The following is an 18,175-nucleotide window of genomic DNA, read 5'->3' as shown; positions in this document are numbered from 1 at the left end:
TGGCCATAATTCATAAAAGCATAAAGAGTCTCTAAATCAAAGTAAAATATATCTGAGTGAATGAATGGAGATTTGTATTTAAGAAAGGTGAAATTTTCAAAGGTGCCATTTCCCATGACTTTATTGGTAGAAGCAATTAAGTTCTCACAAAAACACACTTCCATCTCAATATAATTCTGAGTAATTTTAAAATGTTTTATTAAAATGACTTTTATTTTATTTTATGTATATGCATGCTTTCCTTGCATATATATGTCTGTGCATTACATGTGTGTCTAGTAACCATTCAAGGAGAGAAAAGGACAAAATATCTCCTGAAGATAGAGTTACAGACAATTGTCAGCTGTTCTATAGACATTAGTACTCTGAAACATCAGATAAGTCAGAGATTTTAACTACTGTGGCAACTCTTTAGCCTTTAAGAAGGCTGTTCTTATAACCCTCGAACATGAATAAACAGTAAAATAACTTTTGAAAAAGATTGGAGATATGTTTATTCTTCCAATAATTAATAATTAGTATAAAAGCAAATTACAAGAACACGCTGTCTGTGCAAGGATTGAAACAGATCAGAAACTGCAGAAAACACTCCTGTAGTAAGTCAGGCAATTTGTCCAATAGATAACATGCTACTTGGAAACAATAATAAATAAATATTGCTTTCATTAAGTTCTTCCTTCTTTGACTATAAAAAATGTGATCATAGATTTCTGGTAAAAATTTAAAACAGACCTCTACCCATTTCTGTAAGACAAATTATTCTCTTGAGTACACTGAAAGTAGAAATGTTGGAAAAATAAACAATGAAGATTCTATATGATATCACAAATTATCTTCCGGTGCTTTAGGTAGCCAAATAATATATAAATAAAATATGTAAAGCACTAGGCATAAACATAAATAGACAGTTTTAAAAACACTGTAAAACAACAGATAAAATCAATGCACACAACAGGTAAGGAGCCCTGAACCACTGAGGGCAAGGATGGAGAGAATAAGAACATATTGTGTGGAAGGAAGTGAACTTGGTTGAGTCTAATGTATCTTCAGAGTAAAGACCTCCAGAAGGGAAGTTCTATTACCTGGAAGGTATGTTATTCCAAAAACATATGCATCAATGTTTATACCAGGACATATGTACATGATCTGTTACTACATAAATTGCAATATCCCCATATGCTGAGAATATAAATATCTAACAAAATGGATTTATATTTTAGTAAATATATCCCCAAAGTTGTGGAGGGGGAGAAGGAGAGAACTTAGACAACTGAAAAATAAATGACTGAGTTTAATGAATATAACACATAGCAAGGGAAGGCAGATTGTAAAAATTGGCATATTTTTACAATCCATAGAAAAAAAAGTATCCCCAAATCAAGACTGAAATCCCAGCATTTGGAATTGTACGGTCAGGTGACAGAATGATATAGGTAAGTAATGAGGTTCCTGTCTTAAAATCAGTGAAGAGGTCGGTACAGCTAATCATAGGGAAGGGATGGATGCCTTTCTAGTCGGTCCTGGTGACACTCCCTCTCTCCACCAGGGTGGTCTTTGCAACTGTGTGCATATAGTCACTGTGCCATCAAAGCACCTGAATCAAACATGCCTGGCTTTCAACTGACCTTTCTCAAGTTTAGTTGGAAAAGTGTTATACTCCTGAACTTCCCTTATCAGCATGAACAACATATTTAGGAAATAGAGTTAGCTGTCATCAGCTTGTGACAGTTAGTGTAACATTTGTAAACCTTTGAAGCTCAAATATACGAAAAGATATGATTTCTTCCATTCTGTTTTATTCTTTTTGTTCTCCAAATCTATCTCCAAGATACCAATATCAGGAGGATTCATCCCTGACAAGCAGTAGATTGATAATGAGTCTGAGAGGAGTCATGTGAGACAGGATTTCTTAAGCATGAAGAACACTTTCTTGATGGTCTTTCCAGGGGAAGATGCTAAGTCTCTAGGTAATAATAGATCAAATGCCTATTCCTAATTTGTAGATCATTCATGAGATGATTTTACTCTAAACGAAACTAGCTCATCTTGTGTTTTAAATTAGTAAGTGGAACTATAAGCCAGATAACGTTGTTAATTGGTGCCACGTGTTTTGAAGTAAACTAGAGTATAGATGTGATAAAGAGATTCATCAGCTATGGTCTTTGGTAAAGGCAGGTGTCAGGGAACACAGGGAATATGCGATCACAGTTTCCTTGAGAGAGTAAATCTTATAGATATAAGAAAGAAGTGCAGATGGACATTGAGCAGGGAATCTAACTTCTATCATATACTGAAGTTCATTCCACATTTAAAAAAAAAAAAAAAGGTAACACCAAGGTTCTATGCCTGCTGCCAGCCAGTTCAAGACCTTCAGGAGCAGATGATTAAACACTGCTTGTCAAGGATTTCCTCTCACACATTCCATGCTTTCTCAAAATATGTATTAGGTTTCGTAGAAGCCACCACATATCATTTTGTATCAACCCACAGCAGTTTTCTTATCTCTAAGTTTGGCTTTGCGTAAAACTACCATTGAGTGAGCAATTGGGTGTTTATGTCAGGACATCTCAGCACTCTGCCTTCTCCCTGTGTTTGATCTGTGGGATTCAGACCAAGCTCTGCAGTTATAATTTGAGATAGGCATATATTCTCATTTCCATATATTCTCCTGCCATCAACAGATCAATGGACTAACACACTCACACAGTGTTCATTGTTGATCTCAGGTTCTTTGTCATTGGAAATAAATTACAAGTATTTGCACAGATGAGGTTTTTATATCAACTGGTATAACAGAGCAGATTCACAAGAACTATGATGCAATGAAAACAACATTATTAGAAAAAATACTCATTTGAACATTCAGCCTCTGCACAGTGCCTTGGGAGGTGGTAAGATAGAATGTAGCACTTTGTTTCCCTTCTAGAGTCAGTCAGTTCACACTGTAGAAGGTATCTTGTTCTTCCAATGGCTTAGGTGCCTGTAGCCTTGATATCCAAAGACATTTCAGGATTAACCTGCAATCTTATTTTTCCCTATAGTTCTCCTTCATCCCAAAATGTTGATGTAGTGGAACACATCATTCTACAATTTGGCTTTTCTATAGCCAGAAAACAGTGGCTTCACTACCTGTGTTTTATGAGACTCATGGCTAGTTCAGCTAAAATACTTGCTCTCAAAAAAAAAAAAAATCTGAATGTATCCCAAGACTATTTCTGCATGAGAAAAGATGACAGAAATAGCATTGATTTGGTGATTGAGGATATGTGATGTTTGTCTCAGAGACAATCTGCTAAGCCAAGTTGTAGCAGCATGTATATTATATCAAATACGAATATTTGAAACACGTAAACTGATTTATTCTAACGCCTTGGTTTTGAAGCAAGCCCATCAACAGGTGATGATTCTGCTACTTTCAGGTAACTTTGTCTACTACCTGACAGTAACACACAGCTAGAACTCTGTAATGTCCAAGGGTGTAAGTACCATATGTTTTCTTACAGTTATTGGAATATATACATGGCTCTTAGTCATTCAAAACACATAGAAATTTTATTCTTTCTTAGAATCCTATCAGATTGTTATTATGATGAATCAGTAAAACATCTTACAGTCTCATGACCTCAAGTTAATATTTTCTAAAATGTTGTGTACCTTCGCACATATTTTTACATTTATTAGTCATTTTAGGAGCATGGCTATTTTATTACAACAGAGTAGACTGGAGTTGTTCATTAAAGCACACCTTTTCTGTTGTTCAACACCAGATATTGAGATATCTTTGACTCGAAACCATGAATTAAATCATATGCTTGTTTCTGACTGATGGAGTTTCATGAGTAATCCTCTTGCTTCTAAATAAACACCCAGCTCCATGGTCCACTGAGAAAGGATTGAAAGATGTGAAGAAGGAGGATAATGTCCTGACTACCTACCACCTATCCTACATTTTCTGTAATCAACCTGATGTTTAGCAAGATACTATGACATAAGGTTACAAACACATTTTGCAAATGAAGAAACAATCGTAACAAAAGGGATTTTTAGCACATCTGTCTGTGTGTGTGTGTGTGTGTGTGTGTGTGTATACTCATGACCTCCTTCTCCTTGTCAGAATCTTTGATTATGTCTCACTTGTTACCATTGCTCTACACTCGAGTAGGTAGGTAAAATCTATTTAGACTTCAGAGTTGAGCATATGCATTTCTATAAAGGCTTTAAAAATAGATATTGTGAATGTTGAAAACATTTGTGATTTCAGCATCATGTATGACTGTCACAATGTGAGTCACTTTCATAGACGGAAAAAATTGAGTAGCTTTAAAGATGAAATCACATTGATAAAATTGGATGGCAGGGTAGAAGAGAAGGTAGAAGCAAGAAATAAAGGCAGTTTAAAAAATGATAAAAGCTAGTTTCCACTTATGAGTATTTAGTCTATGACCCTAGAAAAGCTAAGTACCAACGTGAACCCTAAGAGAAACATATATAGATCCCCCCTGGGAAGGTAAAACAGACAAGATCTCCTGACAAAAATTGGGAAAATGGGGGTGAGGGAAGAAGGGAGGGCAGAAAAAAAGGAGGAAGGGAGAAGGGGAGGAGCAAGGAGAACTTGAGGGAACAGGATAGACAAGATAGGGAAAGGATAGAGACAGAGAGCAAGGAAAGAGATATTTTGATTGAGGGAATCATTATGAGGCTAGCAAGAAACCTGGCACTAGAGAAATTCTCAGGAATCCACAAGGATAGCCCCAGCTAAGACCCTAAGGTAGAGGAGGTGGTGCCTGAACTAGCCTTGCCCTATAGTAAGATTGATGGCTATCCTAAATGTCACCATAGAACCTTCATCCAGTACCTGATGGAAATAAAGGCAGAGACCTGCAGTGGAGCACTGGGCTGAGCTCTCAAAGTCCTGTTGAGGATGGGAGGAGTGAGAATATGAGCAAAGAGGTCAAGATCATGATGGGAATACCCACTGATACAGTTACTTGAGCTAATGGGAGCTCGCCAACTCTGGTCCAACAGTGAAGGAACCAGCATAAGCTCAAACTAAACCCTCTGAATGTGAGTGACAGTTGTATGGCTGAGGCACACTGTGGGACCACTAGCAATGGAGCAGTAGTGCTTGTACTGACTTTTTGGAACCCATTCTCTTTGTGTTTCTTGCTCAGCCTAGATATAGAAGGGAGGGTCTTGGTCTTCCTCAAAGAAACACACCTTACTGTCTCTGAGGAGTGCATGGGGATGAAGGGAAGAGGTGGAGAGAATGGGAAGAGGGGAGGGAGTGGGAACTGGGATTGGTATGTAAAATGAAAAACAGGTAGTTTGTTTTCTTTATTAAAAAATGATTTAAAAAAGGAAAAAAAAAAAGAAAGGCAGACAAAACAGTAGCCAGGGCAGCAGAATCAAGCGTGCTTTGTCCATAGTTTATGTGTCACAGTTAAATTCCTTCCCATCTGTGTCATCAGAGGAGGAAAGTGATGCGCTTCCCTTGCCAGAATAAATTACCTTGATTATTGATGGTGATGAATCTCAGGACTCACTCATGTAATACAAAGGATTTTATGGTCTCCAGCCAGTGATTCAGATCTAGAAGAGCACAGAGACCAAGGAGGTTAATTACAATATTCCACTAATTGTGTTTCCTTGTCCTGTACCACATAGAAACAATGGAAAGAATGTGCTCATAATTACGGCTTCAAAACTCTCCACTGAATCATCGGTGAAAGACACAATGCAGAAGGTCTCAGATAGAGAAAACATTACCTTATCATCTTTCAAAGAAAAAAAAGAAGAACCTCTGACAAAGACCAGAATGTTCCTGGACTCCAGATCTCAGTAGTACCTTTTGTACCTTACAGAATGCTGATATTCAGATACTTAAGCCATGCTAATAATGCCATTAGCACAATCACTTAGAGTGAAATCAAGTGTCTTTGTTCTCTTTCAGTCTGTACCTTGATCCACAAATCACTTATCCTATATTTATAATTATGATGTCATTCTACAGCAACAGAGTAAAGCTGCATTTAAGCAAGAACAGCTGGGAATGAAGGCCAGATTAGTACAAAGTACACAAATTCACGCATAAACCATTTAGGAAAAAAAAAGATGTTTTTATTTTTTATCAAGCTCTGTTTTATTCAGAGTCACTAAGCCTTAACAATTTCCTCCAATTAATGTGAATGTGTAAAATCCTACTAATGGAGCTAAAGCCACCTGAGTAGCAATTTTATCTTGTTGGAGATATCTGTTATAAACAAAAGGGAAAATGAAGCAGTCCACTTTAAGGATCCAATTATTTTCAGGGGCTTGTGTGAATGGGAGCCATTTTAACTTTATCCCAGTACTTACATAAACAGGTTTGGAGGCTTAAAGGCGCCGACTTACTGATGTCCTCGAGTGAAGTGTCTAAATGTGATTTCAAAAATAAGAGCGAATGTGTGATTAACTGCCTGCCGCTTATTCAGTCCTTTGCTTTATCCGACTTTGAAATCACCTAGCTTCGTTCTTTGAATCTGTGTTCCCTCTCCATAAATAGCTATCGGCAGCATTTTAAAGGATCTTTTAAACGGAATGTCTGACGATTTGGGTCCTTATCAATTGGTTGCTTACTCTGAACACATTCTATAGCTTGAGCTGCTGAACTAAGAACAGCCAACACTTCTGGGTGTCTAAAGTAGTACTGATCAAATCACATTTATACACCACATTCATTAATGAACTTTCCCTTCTCCTTGCTACTAATCTGGTTCAGGGCAGTGCATATTTCCGGGTTAGATGCATGATTCATTGGCAGGGAGACAGCGGAAGTCGTGGATCTTTAGGATCCCTTTCCACTTCAAGACAGAATGTGTGTGGCAGAGAAAGAGCAAAAATATTAAGGGGTTCTGTCTGCGGGCGCTTGATTGGGGGAGGGGGAGGGAAAGGGGAGGCGGCGGTGGGGAAGAGACAGAAATCTTTAATAAATAAATAAATTAATTAAGGGGTCAGGATGAGAGTATGGCCAGCACCCTCTGAGAAGAAGCCACTGAGAAGCTTGCCTGCAGTGCTTACCAGCTCTGCCCCTGGTGAGTCTCAGACATCTGAGATGTGTTTCTAAGCCACAGCATGGAAAGGTGTGTCTCTTTTGTTGTGTATGGTATCAGGGTCAGTAGGTTTATGCAGGTTCTAACTTTATGACAGTACTTCTGGTATAACAGCATTTAGGAAATGCTGACATTTTTGGATGGCTTTTGGGGCTCGGGAGATAGCTCTGTGGGAAAGTGTCTGCTGCACACACACGGGGACTGGGATTTGAATTCCCAGCATCCATGGAAAAGCTGGCCCCAGTGATAAGTATGTTTTTGGAGGGTATAAGCATGAAATAACTTAGTCTGAAGTGTTAATGTTTGCAAATGAATATAAAATGTAGGGGGAAACATTGAGGCTTTGGAAACTCTTGCTTCACATTGAAAAAAATTTTTAATATAATTTTTTATTGAAAAAAAATTTTTTTCCGCCTCCTCCCCGCCTCCCATTTCCCTCCCCGTCTCCCTTTCCCCCCCTCCTCCCTCTCCTCTCCCCCTCCCCCCACTCCTCTCCCCCTCCCTCTCCAGTCTGAGGGGCAGTCAGGGTTCCCTGCCCTGTGGAAAGTCCAAAGTCCTCCCCGCTCCATCCTGGTCTAGGAAGGTGGACATCCAAACTGGCTAGGCTCCCACAAAGCCAGAACATGAAGTAGGATCAAAACCCAGTGCCATTGTCCTTGGCTTCTCAGCAGCCCTCATTGTCCGCCATATTCAGAGAGTCCGGTTTTATCCCATGCTTTTTCAGTCGCAGTTCCAGCTGGCCTTGGTGAGCTCACAATAGATCAGCCCCACTGTCTCCGTGGGTGGGTGCACCCCTCGTGGTCCTGACTTCTTTGCTCATATTTTCCCTCCTTCTGCTCCTCCTTGGGACATTGGGAGCTCAGTCCGGTGCTCCAGTGTGGGTCTCTGAGTCTATCTCCATCCATCTCCAGATGAAGGTTCTATGGTGATATGCAAGATATTCATCAGTATGGCTATAGGATAGGGTCATTTCAGGTTCTCTGTCCTCAGCTGCCCCAGGAACTACTACTCAGCGGTAAAAAACAATGACTTCTCGAATTTTGCATGCAAATGGATGGAAATAGAAAACACTATCCTGAGTGAGGTAACCCAGACCCAAAAAGATGAACATGGGATGTACTCACTCATAATTGGTTTCTAGAGATAAATAAAGGTCAGTGAGTCTATAATTTGATCTCCTAAAGAAGCTAAATAAGAAGGTGATACCAAAGAAAAACATATAGCTATCCTCCTGATTATGGGACGTAGACAAGATTGCCGGCCAAAAAATGGGATCTTGGGGGTGGGGTGGGAGGGAGGTAAGGGGAGATGGGGAGAGAAAAGTGAGAAGGGGAGGTTGGGGGGAACTTGGGAAACGGGATGTTTGGGATAAAGGAAGGTTGGATAGGGGAGCAGGGAAGCACACATCTTAATTAAGGGAGCCATCTTAGGGTTGGCAAGAGATTTGGTGCTCCCAGGTGCACATTGAAAATTTTTGACTGGCATGGTCTTGTGTATGTCTTGTTCAGGAACCACAGCTTCTGTGAGTACAAGAGTAAAAACCCCACATTAGTTCCAAACTACATATTACATCACCTCTCCCTCTGCCTCATGCATTCCTTCTGTCTCCTCTACCATGATGTACCCTGAGCCTTGGTACAGAGAAGTGTAATTCAGATGTCTCATCGACGGCTGATCACCCACAATTGCCAAATGTCCCCACTGGGATAAAGGCATGGCAAAGTGAGAAAGCCTGTCTAAGTTGGAATTCTCAAGGCTCCCATTATTACTCCCATCAGTACTGTTCTCTTGTATCACCTGACGAAAGCCGTACTGTATGAAAGAGGTCAATGGTTAACCCACAAGGGAAGTGATGCCTTCACAAGGAGAATTATGGGACCACCGATTGTCAGAATCTGAATAAAATCATGGTAAGGCATATTCTCAGCATTTTCCAGGGATGAATATGTCTGCAGTGGGAAACAGTTACTACAAAGACTCATATCTGGTCAGAGGGCTGACAGTAAGTAATTGTTAAGTTCTCCCTATAAGCATAACAATAATACCACCCGACCCCAAGAGCAAGAGAGCATCACAGAAAAGGGAGTAGAGAAATGATTGTAAGAATTGCAGGACGGAGAGGAGCCCTATGAAACTTGTTCTTCTAAATATGTCCTGATTGAGTATGATAGTTCAAATAAGAATGACCCCCATAAGTTTACATATTCCAACGTTTAGTTACTAAAGGGTGGAACTACTTGAAAGATTTAGACATATTAAGAGGTATGGTCTTGTTGGAGGAAGTGTGTCAGACTGAACATTTAAATTTGGAGGATTTAAAAACCCAGGCTAAGCCAGAGGTGCTCTCTTGGCTTGAAGGATGTAACTTTTGTTTATTTCTCCAGCACCGTGTCTACCTGCATGTTGCCATGCTTCCTGCCACGTTAATAATGGATAAAGCTTTGAAACCATAAGCAAGCCCCTAATTCAATTCTTTCTATTGTAAAAGTTGCCTTTGTCGTGGTGTCTCTTCACAGCAAGAGAACAGTGACTAAGATACCAGGAAACCACAAACACAGTAACTGTGAATACCTACAACAGACCTACATGGGGAAAAAAAAAACTGATATGAAACTCGGGGGAGGGGATACTTGGCAAAAAGAAGCAGGCCCACAAGAGTGGGAGGAAGATAAGAGAGGGCAGTATCAGTAATGTATTCACAAAATGTTCACGGTAGCTAGAGAGTGCTGGTAAGTGTATCACTGTTTACACTAACAGTGTAAAAAAAAGATAAGCTAGGAAGCAGCATTCAGTTTGTGAGATTAGACAGGCTTTGGGGTATGACGTTACTGTCTCTAAAGGTCATATTTCAAATATAGTAAAATAAGAGACTAGCTAGATATATCTATTGAAGAATGCATAAATGAACAAATGTGGTAATACAAATTAAAGTACTTTTAGAGTCAAAAGAATTTCTCCAGCACACTGCATGCACTATTGTGCAATGATCTATGAAGTCTGTATTTTGTCAAATATTCCAATCATGAATTAAACCATGCAAATTTCTTCCTTGATAATGGTTATTCAGTTGTATTCTCCTTTTACAACAAATCAATAGGTACACAAAAGTATATATAAAACATGTAAGAACAGCAGTCAGAGATGCACTGGCTACCATCATCATCTTACAGATAATAAAATGGAAGTATGGCAATAAAAAAATGCCTAAAGTCACTCAGGATGAGCAGGGACTTTGCACAATGTTTACTGGCCTGGATCATGTGTTTTCTTATAATTTTGTACATACTACTTACCACTCATCTGACATAAAAAGGTGGTAAATGCATGCATGTCTACATGATTTGCCACATTTTTCTATTTGGATGCTCAATAATAATGTATCACTACATACACATTTAGACATGCTACATACCATGTGTATGTCCACATACATGCAGATGTGTATGATCCATAAATGCTAAAATGCAAAGAGAAATTGCTTATCTTCATTTCATTTCCGTCAAGTTCATCTTCAGCCTCTCACCAGCTAAAGAAGGCAAACAGAATGCCGACATTCTTCAAGTACTCAATTTAGTTTTATTTCCAGCCCATCAGCATCCTCTAGGCATCTACATTTCCCCTGCCATTTGTGATTACATCAAAAACCACCTTTCTTCTCTCCTTCTTGCAGTCACAAAGGACAACCGCAGAAGCAGGCTCTCCTCCATGGAGACCGTACAGCTTTCATCATGAGATCTCCCGCAAATGCTTTATTGGTTTGTTTATGGCTGTTAAAGTTGTTTTCTCTCTCTCTCTCTCTTTTTATTTTTTTTCCTCTCCTGGCTTCTTTCTTTTAAGCCTCTCCCATTGTAAGTTGAAGGTTTTATATGAGAACTTTTATTGGACTTTAAATAAAGACCTATTCTTTAGGATTTTATCTAAGAAAAGATCATAGGCAATTCTCTATAGGTAGATAATACATGTGAGTGCTGGCGGGGAGGGGGACACAAATGAGAATAATTTTAACTAGGTAAGGAAAGCCAGCATTGGATACAGACCTAGAGAGGCATAGAGTTAGACAGTGGGGCCTGATTGACTCTGAATTGCAAGGAGGCTGAGTTTTCGCATAATCTCTTAGTAATTAGACCTGGTTACTACAATTATACATGCAGCAACTCCCATCCATGCTGCTTCTTCTTTCTTTAGCCATGTCTGTCTTAGGGTTTCTACTGCTCTAGTGAGCAAAAGCAACTTGTGGAGAAAAGGGTTTATTTCACTTACAGTTCCAAAACTGTTTGTCATCCAAAACAGTGAGGACAACTTACACAGGGCAAGAAGCTGGAGGCAGGAGCTGATGGAGGTGCGGGTTACTGCCTTGCTTCACATGGCTTGCACCACCTGCTTTTCTATAGAACCCAGGACAATTAGCCCCGGGATATAACTGCCCACAGAGGGTTTGGGCCCATTAATCACTAGTTAAGGAAATGTCTTACTTGTGTGCTTATATCCCAGTTCCATGGAGCCTTTTTTTTTTTTTTTTTTTTTTGGTTTTTCGAGACAGGGTTTCTCTGTGGCTTTTGAGCCTGTCCTGGCACTAGCTCTGTAGACCAGGCTGGTCTCGAACTCACAGAGATCCGCCTGCCTCTGCCTCCCGAGTGCTGGGATTAAAGGTGTGCGCCACCGTCGCCCGGCATGATTTATTTATTTATTATGTATACAACATTCTGCCTCCATGTATGCCCGCACGCCAGAAGAGAGTGCCAGATCTCATTACAGATGGTTGTGAGCCACCATGTGGTTGCTGGGAATTGAACTCTGGACCTCTGGAAGAGCAGTCTGTGCTCTTAACCACTGAGCCATCTCTCCAGCCCTGGAGGCATTTTCTTAATTGAGGTGCCTTCCTCTAAGATTTCTTTAGCTTGTGTCAAGTTTACAGAAAACTATCCATCAAAATCTTCTACCAAGCCCTTTGAATCTTGAGGCTATGCTCAATAATTTTCATTCTTTAAGGTTTGCTCAAGCTTTGGTCAGTGAGAACCCTTATGGTTTAGTACCCAGATTCTTCTATTCTTTTGTTTGATGCTATTGTTCTTATTACCCTAAACTATGAAGAGTCAAAGAGAAGCACTGTAAGATAAAGATACAATTATAATGAAATTCTAAAGAAGAAGAGGAGAAGGAGGAGGAGGAGGAGGAGGAGGAGGAGGAGGAGGAGGAGGAGGAGGAAAAGGTGGAGGAGAAGGAGGAAGAGGAGGAGGAGAAAGAGGAAGAGGAGGAGGAAGAGAAGAAAATTCATTATGGAATTCTGGAAGGCTGATGTCCACTATTTTTCTTTTTGTCATTTTGATATATGATAAGTCTGTTATGAATAAGTGGCCATGTTTGAAGCTACAGAAATCCCCAGTTTTAAAAACCCTGATTGTGTGAAATTTTAGAACACTTAAAAATATCATTAGACATTTGGGCAAGGGAAAAAGGTATCTTTGCTAATAAAATAATTTTAATGTATCTGGGTCAAATTTTCTCCTAGGCTCCAATAATAGCATAATGAATAATACTAAGGAAACAATAATATTCATAATATGATCCAAAGTAGTTTGGAATAAAGCAAACCAAGTGTAAGAAAGGTCCAAACTAGGCACAAATGATCTTGAACAGTAAAACAATTGCTCACGGTATCACCATTCAATATTTTGAGATATCCTATAGAACTATATTTAAAAATATGGTACTGGCATAAAACAGGATGCATTGATAAATGAGATAAAAATTTAGAACCCATATATAAGCTCATAATTCTATAGAAAGCTTTCTATTTGGCAAAGAGGCCAATAATACACATGGATAAAAGATTACACCTTCAACAAATACTTATCAAACTGAATAGCTACCTATAAAGGAATGAAGCATGATTCCTATAATTCACTATGCACAAAACTAAACCCAAATGGATTGAGGACCTCAGTATAATACCTGATATCTTGAAACTCATAGAGAGGAATGTAGGCTATACCTTCTGAATTCATTGACACAGAAAGAACTTTGCAAAAGGGAACAGAATAGTATAGTCATTAAGACCACCAATTAGCAAATGAAACTAAAACGCTTCTGTACAGCAAAGGATTTCATCATTTCAGGTAACCTTCAGAATTGCAACAAAGTTGTTACCAGATATATACTGAATGGCTGGTTACTCTCTAGAATATACAAAAGAAAAAATGAAAACAAGGGGCAGACAAATCATTGAACTAGACCATTCTGTTTGTAGGAAGAATAATTTATTATTGGGGGAGCAAACTGCTAAGACTACCCCCACCCTAGAGTGGCAGAGAAAAGATCAAAATGACAGAGGGTCAAGAATATTTTATATGACATCAGAATGGAGTCTTTGAGCTGATGCAGGCTGTTTGGAATGACCTGGAACTAGATGCCCTTGCCAAGGTAGTTGATCTTTGGGTCCATTAAGGGAGGTTTCTGGTAAATGAACATTGCCTTTAGGCTTATGTATTTGATAACAGTTCTTCTATTTACCAATATTTCTGTTTATCCAATAACAGTTCTGTTTAGGACAATGTCACCAATACTGCTATAAAGGTAGGGGGTGGGGGTGGAAGCAGGGGTTACCTAGCACTGAACACAAAGAAAATGGACAACCTGATTCTAAACAGGAACTTCTCAAAGGTTGAACTACAAAATAGCTGTGAACTATTTTGAATGTACAAAATTATTAGACATCAGGGAAATAGAAAATTAAAATGTGAGGGACCAAGAACCTGAAATTAGAGAATCCAGATACTAGAGTATAACCAAATACCACTGCTCTCAGCAAACAAACTAAAACAAACAAAAAAGAGTAAAGAATCATTCTTAAAGACATCTGATACACTTATAGATCAGTTCTTTTGCTCAGCCATCATCAGAGACGCTTCCTCCTATAGTAAAGGCAAAACTCACAAGGCTGCATGCTTCCTGCCTTCATACAATCATAGGCAAAAACTTCATTACATAATTACTGCATGTGTGGAATCAACCCACACATCTGTACACTGTGGATAACCAAGCTGTTCGCTTTGTACTTGTTGGTGAAACAATTTTTGGGAATGGCTAGGAGTTATGGCCTTGTTAGAAGAGATGTGTCACTAGTGATGGGCTCTGGCCAGGCCCAGTCACTACACTCCTCTGTCCCTCCGTCTTTGTCTCTCCAACTCTCCCTCTCTCTCTCTCCTTGCCTCCAACTTGCAGATCAGAGTTTACATTCTTAGCTACTGCTTTAGCTCTACATGCCTGCCTATCTACTACCATGCTCTCCAGCATGTTGTTCATGGACTCACCCTTTGAAGGTTTAAGCAAGCCTTCAAATTAAATCATTTCTTCTATAATTTGCCTTCACCATAGAAGAGTAACTAAGACACATGAAGATGGATGGAGACTGCATTTCTCCTTAGAATATATTTATTAATGTAGCCACTCCACTACATTAATACTTCTACCTCATTTTCATGAAAGACCTTCTCATCATCTAGTGTTGTCTTCAATTTATTTTTCCACTGGTATAATTTTTACTGCATAGATATTTTCCTTCCATGTTTATTTTTATTTCAATTTTTATTCCACTGTAAATGGGATTGCTTTCATTATTATTCACCACTCACATTACGTAGTGTTATATAGAACAGCTACTGCATTTTTTTTAGTATTTTTTTTATCTTACTATTACTTTAAGAGTGTTTATCAGATTTCAAGTTGTTTAGTGCAGTCTTTAAGGTCTTTTATATATAGGATCACATAATCTGCGGATGGCAATAATAATTTTCAATTTACATTAATTTCCTTTCTGTTGCCTGACCATCTATTCAAGAATATAACCACTATAGTGAGTAAAATACAGAAATTGGGGGGAGGAAACTACTTTGATATTTTATATTATCCCAGTTAGGGTAGCTAAGAAAAGAACAAATGTTGACTTGAATATGGGGAAGGAGAGATACCTGTTTAATGCTGTTGATAGTTCAATTGGTGTGTATGTGTGTATATCTATCTATATATGGCTTTATAACTTATTATAGAAATATCTAATCATTCATGTTCATTGCTGCTCTATTCAAATTATAGGAACAATCTAGATGCTCATCCACTCATAAGTGGGTCATAAAATGTCATATATTTACACAATAGAATATTGTTCAGCCATTAAGATAAACTAAATTCAAAAATTTGACTGTAAATGGATGTAGTTAGAAACAACCACTTTGAGTGAGGTAACCCAGACTCAGAAAGATAAATCTAACATGTTTTCTCTCATTTGTAGACACTAGTTTTAAATATCCAAATGTGTATATCCATATGGAATATTAATAGAGACCAGAGGATTAGTAAATGACCTGCTAACACACAAAGAAGATACAATAATACAAAGTGGTATGAAGAATTAAAGGAGAATAATAGAACTTGAATGTTAAGTTATGGTAGGAGATAGGAGGGGAGGCTATCAGAAAGAATATATATATATATATATATACATATACATATATATGTAAAACTTATCTGTAAAAGTTTCTGAAGCTATAAACATACACATTTATAAGAGGAATTCAAATGGAGTTAACTCTTATTGGAACAACAAATCCCTTACAATATATCATAGGCTAACAAAAATTCAGTGTTGTTTTTGTTTGGTTGGTTGGTTTAGTTTTTGCTTGTTTTCTGGTGTGGACTTATGAGGTCCCACAGATATAACGAATATTACAGGATATTGTTATTTTTTGATACCCTCCAAAACGTGAAGTTAAGATCCTACTTCTGAGAACACCATATAATTGAATCATAGGAAAAGAATAAACCAAGTTGAAACTTACCCAGAAAAACCATTTCTACTGGATGGATTCCATATCACCAGAGAAGAAAAATAATCATCAATTTTAGCCAACTGTGAACTTGTATAACTACAATAACAACTGGTCTGGCAAGACATGCACACTATTGCAACAATGTCCTGAACACTATTGGAGTAATCAATCACTTTCAGATTTCACTTAAGTCTCACTCCAAAAATGAAACTCATCCCTGTTATCATTATTGGGCCCAACGTCCTGTGACATTAGACAGGTTGTAGTCATTAGAATACAACTGACTACTATTATCTATTATTTTGCTAAATGTCACAATGTTAAATGGATTCTTAGTGCCTTGTAAAGATACTCATGGATTTGTGCACTCCTTAATCCTAATCACAGAAGCTTCAGTAGATGGTGATTAACACAAAGACCCACAACTGGTCAAGATACAAAGAATAACAGACTATGTCCACCCCTAAACAGAATTTCTATATAAAATCCTTCTTCCTGAGATTCCGGTATCATTGAAGAAGAGGTATGGTAAGACTGTGAGAGCCAGAGGTGGTATGTGACCACAAGAAGACAATGTTTACCAGACACTAGAGAGCAGTTACGTATGTGAACTCAAAGCAATAGTAGAAGCATGCACAAGATTAGACAAGCTAAATCTAAACAAAATCTGAACATGAATTAGTGGAAGTGGGTGGCATGACTTCCACTACATCCTGGAGTCCTCACTGTTCATTGTTCTTTGGATACCTATATAATGGTTGATTTTGTTACTGTTGTTTCTTTTCGAAATTGGCTTCTGGTATAGAATTCAAGAAGTATTCATTCTACATGTCTGTGTTGCGTATGACTTCTGATGATAGAGCTGCAACATCATCGTCATGGGTCAAAGTAAAAAAGTCTATTTTATAGTTCTTTTGTTATCATATATAATCTCATTATCTTCTCTCCCAGAGTAGAAATACTGCAAGTATTGTTCTCAGCAGCTCTGGAGTATAATTCCTGCATGTGTGCACTGTTCCTGCTGTACTTTGGAAAGCAGAGCCACCATTCTATATCTGTGATTGGATGTTACTGACAAACAATACTGAGGTCTCCTGTAAACCCAATCATCTCAGATCCATAGCCATCATTACAGTCAGTATAACTAATGACACAAGCTGTCCAAAACACCTGTCTTGGATGTTAACATCCAATGTCACTTCATTTGGAAAGAAGAAGAACTGAAAAAGTTCTCATTGCTGTCTAATGATGGCTCCTATAACCTGTACAAAACCTTGCCAAGGCTGTGTGGTCTCATAAATTTCAGCACCCAAACTATTTCAATAGTGTTTAACCAGAATACGTCATTTAATTTTGTTCTACAAAAGGTTTTTTTACTATTATTTATTTTGCATAATTTTTATTTGTTGTCTTTAAGGAGAGGCAGTGTTCTTTATATTTGATTTAAATTCAGCAAAAGCCTTACCACTCCATGTTCCTTCCCTCATGTAAATGAAACAAATACTTTGATCCTCATTCTAAATTTTGAATTAAAACAAACAAAACCAAAGAATTCTCTAAAACAAAACATCAGACAAAAACAAAGAAACAAACCCTCCTCTTGAGTTAAGTAAGATCATAGAAAGTCCCAGACCTTCATCTTTCACTGTTATTTCATCTCTTCCTTCAATGCCCAGCACTGCCCATTGTGGATCCTAGCATCTGACCAGACTACAAGCAAACTTTCTGCATTATGAATGAAAGGCAATCAGACTTTCTCTATCTGTTAAAAAAAAAAAAAAAAAAAAAAAAAAAAAAAAAAAAAANAAAAAAAAAAAAAAAAAAAAAAAAAAAAAAAGTAAAACACTTGCTTACCAAATAGTGAGCACTTGGTCCCATATTCATTACTGAAGGCGAAAGTCACGAACAATGCCACACCAGTTTGGAGTTATGATTAATAGGGTGGTATTTATTTAAAGGGGAAAAAAACTTACAGATCCCCGTCCCAGACACCAGCCCTCTGTGCAACCAGGAAGGGAGTCTAGTCACCGACTGGAGCAGGAAGTGAAGAGAGCAAGCGGAGGAAGTAGCCGTTTTTTTAAAGGGAGAGAAACCACGCCCCAATGGGCTGGTATCTCAGCAGCTATTGGTTGGAGGGGTGGAAGGACCTCCCGCAACACATTACCACAAGAAGAAAAAACCGAGTGCAATGATAGCTTTTGAGGGCTAGGCTGATCTGGGGCTTTCCCTTGAGGATTTGATATATGGTGATGGAACATAGCT

At 38.3% G+C, this 18,175-nt stretch overlaps 1 long non-coding RNA gene across 1 annotated transcript in view; it reads right to left on the bottom strand.

The window, feature by feature from the left end:
* Positions 1-17,932, bottom strand: part of LOC126503536 (uncharacterized) — a 19,799-nt gene extending 1,867 nt beyond the window's left edge. Inside the window, exons 1-2 of the long non-coding RNA XR_007592323.1 lie at positions 17,768-17,932; positions 5,509-5,589 (exon numbers count right to left, since the gene is read on the bottom strand). This is a non-coding gene — a long non-coding RNA (uncharacterized lncRNA). The remainder of the gene's footprint in view (positions 1-5,508; positions 5,590-17,767) is intronic.
* Positions 17,933-18,175: the final 243 nt, after the last annotated feature.

This window comes from Alexandromys fortis, unplaced genomic scaffold (assembly GCF_014885135.2).
Source record: "Alexandromys fortis isolate MF-2015 unplaced genomic scaffold, M_Fortis_MF-2015_v1.1 scaffold_2_1_26212458, whole genome shotgun sequence".
Classification (NCBI taxonomy): domain Eukaryota; kingdom Metazoa; phylum Chordata; class Mammalia; order Rodentia; family Cricetidae; genus Alexandromys; species Alexandromys fortis.
The sequence above is the reverse complement of the archived record's forward strand: the minus strand, read 5'-3'. Positions and strand labels throughout refer to the sequence as shown.